Below are 3922 nucleotides of genomic sequence, written 5' to 3'. Positions count from 1 at the left end.
GAACTCATCAGTCATTTGATAAGATGTATAGCAGTGGGGTTTCTGTGAATTTCCTTGAGCAAAGGCATGTGTCTAAACTACTTTAGATCTTTAACTTATTGGGACTGAAATGGGTGGGAGCAGGTTTCAGGAGGAGCCAAGATGTTTGATTATACTCCACTGCTTCAAGGGAGTGTTATCTCCTTGAGCAACCTGTGGAATGCCACTGAGCAGTGATGCTCTCAGGGCATAAAGACATGCAGGCAATAAGGAGACTTTTCTCCACAGAGGCCACCCTTGGCTTCCCATGGGTGTCCCACACAGGGGAGACCAACTCAACTGGCACCCCAGAAACTCTCTTTCCCACAGTCCATATTGTCCTTCTGTTGCCCAGACTTCAGGATTAATTCCTTCCTCAAGTAGGGGACAAAAAACGTGTGTTCCTTCTTCTATGTTCAGGTGTATAATGTCCCCTGCTTTTGCTAGGATGTCTCTCCCTAACAAAGGAGTGGGGGTTTCAGGCATAATTAGAAAGGCATGTGAAAAGACTAAAGTTCCCCAGTCACAACTTAGTGGCTGGGAGAAGTATCTAGTGACTGCCTGTCCTAGGACCCCTCAGATAGTGACAGATCTGGAGGACAGTTGTCCAGGCCAGTAGAGTAAGACTGAGAAGGGCATGCTGGTGTCCAGGAGACAGTTAACCTCCTGGCCTTCAATGATCAAGCATACCCAGGGCTCTGTGAGGGTGATGACATGGGCTGGTGCTTGCTCTGGGCACCCTCAGTCCTGCTGCTGGATCATCTGGTTAGTGACTTCTGACTCAGAGGACCTTCATTGCCTGGGGGAGTGAGCCTTCCAGTGATTCCCTTGACATAAGGGGCATGGACGAGAGAGCAGCTTATTTCTATTTGGACAATCTTTTTTAAAGTGTCCTTGTAGACCACACTGGAAGCAAGCCCTATTAGGCATTTGATTTGCCCAGCCTTTCCCTTTTCCAGAGTCTCCAAAGTCTGCTTGCTTAAGGGCCATGACTAAAGCGGTGCCCTTTTTTTTTTTTTATCCCATTTGTCCAATTCTGCCTGCTTCTCCTGGTCTCTATTATAAAAAACTGAGGTTGCCAAGTTCAACAGGGTTTCTAAGTTTTGCTTCAGGCCTAAGGCGGACTTTTGAAGTTTTTTTTTTTTTTTAATGTCTGCAGCTGACTGAGTGATAAACTTATCCTTTAAGATTAGTTGGCCTTCAATAGAGTCAGGTGATAGAGAGGTATGCTTCCTCAATGCCTCCCTTTGTCTCTCCAGAAAGGCAGTAGGATTTTCTTCCTTTCCCTGTGTTATAGTGGACATCACTGAATAATTTATAGGCTTCATCCTAGTTTTCCTCAGTCCTTCTAGCACATAAGTTATCAAATGTCTGCAGCACCAATCTCCATGTTCTGATTCTGCATCCCAGTGAGGGTCTACACTGGGGACTGCCTGCTGTCCTGTGGGGAATTGTTCTCTTTCCGCTGTTGTCATCCTATCATTGACCTGACTGAGATACCAGAGATCGCCAAACTCTCAGGCTGCAGTTACACTGGCACTTCTCTCATTTGGGGTTAGTGTCTGATCTAGCAGTAATATTATATCTCCCCATGTCAGATCGAAGGATTGTCCTAATCCTTGTAAAACATCAATATAGCCATCAGGGTTACCTGAGAATTTACCTAGGTCTACTTTAATTTGCTTCACGTCTGAGAGGGAAAAAAGGTACATACACACTGACTGGGCCAAATTCTCCAGAATACATCTTAGGGGCCTTGGGAGGAACATCCTTGGGAGGAACATTTCCCATCTGAAAAAAGAACATAGGGATGCCAGCACCCCTAGTCATTTTCCGATGAGCATTAGTCCTAGAGCGTCCTCTATGGCCCTAATGCTTATTCCTTTCCAGGGTGCGTAACCACCCATGGACCTCTGCTTATCGGATTAGTTACGCTTACCAATGTAGCAGTCCTGGCACCTGTTTTCCTGCCTTTCTTGACCACAAAGAAAGGGGTCTGGGCTGCTGGATTATAGTGATCTTTTACCAGCATGCCCAACATTGCCCTTGCACTCAGGGGTGAGTCCTAGAGCTGGGCTGTATTCCTGAGTATTTCATAACAACCCAGCTACCCCATCAAGATGCATTCCCATAAACAACAGTTCTTATGCAAATTCATTTCAGAGAGGGTGTAGGTAAGATTCTGAGTCAGGATTGAGAGAGTTTTTTGATTCTGTAAGTACTTTAAGCCTTGGCTGAGTGCAAACAGCTCACACATTTGAGCGACCAATTATTAGGCAATTCTCCTAACTCTGCTTCTATAATAGTCTCCCTATCAATTACTGAATACCCACTGTGGTTTTTTCCCTCAATCACCTGGGAGGAACCATCTATCGTCCTGTCCTGAAGGGAGTTCTTCCTAGGTCTGGTAGGACCTTTGTATGGTAATTAAGATTTAAATCCCCTGTTAGGAAATCTGCTGGGTTAAGGAAATTTTCAGTGGTTAATGTTAAGTCATCTTTTTCTTTTTCTTTTATTATACTTTAAGTTCTAGGGTACATGTGCACAACATGCAGGTTTGTTACATAGGTATACATGTGCCATGTTGGTGTGCTGAACCCATTAACTCATCATTTACATTAAGTATATCTCCTAATGTTATCCATCCCCTCCCTGCAGTCCATGACAGGCCCCGGTGTGTGATGTTCCCCACCCTGTGTCCAAGTGTTCCCATTGTTCAGTTCCCACCTATGAGTGAGAACATTTGGTGTTTGGTTTCCTGTCCTTGTGATAGTTTGCTGAGAATGATGGTTTCCAGTTTCATCCACATCCCTACAAAGGACATGAACTCATCCTTTTTATGGCTGCATAGTATTCCATGGTGTATATGTGCCACATTTTCTTAATCCAGTCTATCATTGATGGACATTTGGGTTGGTTCCAAGTCTTCGCTATTGTGAATAGTGCTGCAGTAAACATAGGTGTGCATGTGTCTTTATAGCAGCATGATTTATAATCCCTTGGGTATGTACCCAGTAATGGGATGGTTGGATCAAATGGTATTTCTAGTTCTAGGTCCTTGAGGAATCACCACACTGTCTTCCACAATGGTTGAACCAGTTTACAGTCCCACCAACAGTGTAAAAGTGTTCCTATTTTTCCACATCCTCTCCAGCACCTGTTGTTTCCTGACTTTTTAATGATCACCATTCTAACTAGTGTGAGATGGTATCTCACTGTGGTTTTGATTTGCATTTCTCTGATGGCCAGTGATGATGAGCATTTTTTCATGTGTCTGTTGGCTGCATAAATGTCTTCTTTTGAGAAGTGCCTATTCATATTTTGCCCACTTTTTGATGGGGTTTGATTTTTTCTTGTAAATTTATTTAAGTTATTTGTAGATTCTGGATATTAGCCCTTTGTCAGACGGGTAGATTGCAAAAATTTTCTCCCATTGTGTAGGTTGCCTGTTCACTCTGATGGTAGTTTCTTTTGCTGTGCAGAAGCTCTTTAGGTAATCAGATCCCATTTGTCAGTTTTGGCTTTTGTTGCCATTGCCTTTGGTGTTTTAGACATGAAGTCCTTGCCCATGCCTATGTCCTGAATGGTATTGCCTAGGTTTTCTTCTAGGGTTTTTATGGTTTTAGGTCTAACATTTAAGTCTTTAATCCATCTTCAATTAATTTTTGTATAAGGTATAAGGAAGGGAACCAGTTTCAGCTTTCTACATAAGGCTAGCCAGTTTTTCCCACACCATTTATTAAACAGGATATCCTTTCCCCATTTCTTGTTTTTGTCAGGTTTGTCAAAGCTCAGATGGTTGTAGATGTGTGGTATTATTTCTGAGGCCTCTGTTCTGTTCCATTGGTCTATATCTCTGTTTTGGTACCAGTACCATGCTGTTTTGGTTACTGTGGCCTTGTAG

The 3922-nt window shown here is 43.2% G+C and overlaps 1 pseudogene; it reads right to left on the bottom strand.

Moving 5' to 3' along the window:
* Positions 1-495: 495 nt before the first annotated feature.
* Positions 496-1848, bottom strand: LOC129397235 (uncharacterized; annotated as a pseudogene).
* Between the last annotated feature and the right edge of the window lie 2074 nt (positions 1849-3922).

The sequence above is a fragment of the Pan paniscus genome, chromosome 13 (genome assembly GCF_029289425.2).
Source record: "Pan paniscus chromosome 13, NHGRI_mPanPan1-v2.0_pri, whole genome shotgun sequence".
NCBI lineage: Eukaryota > Metazoa > Chordata > Mammalia > Primates > Hominidae > Pan > Pan paniscus.
This window is presented reverse-complemented; position numbering and strand designations above follow the sequence as displayed.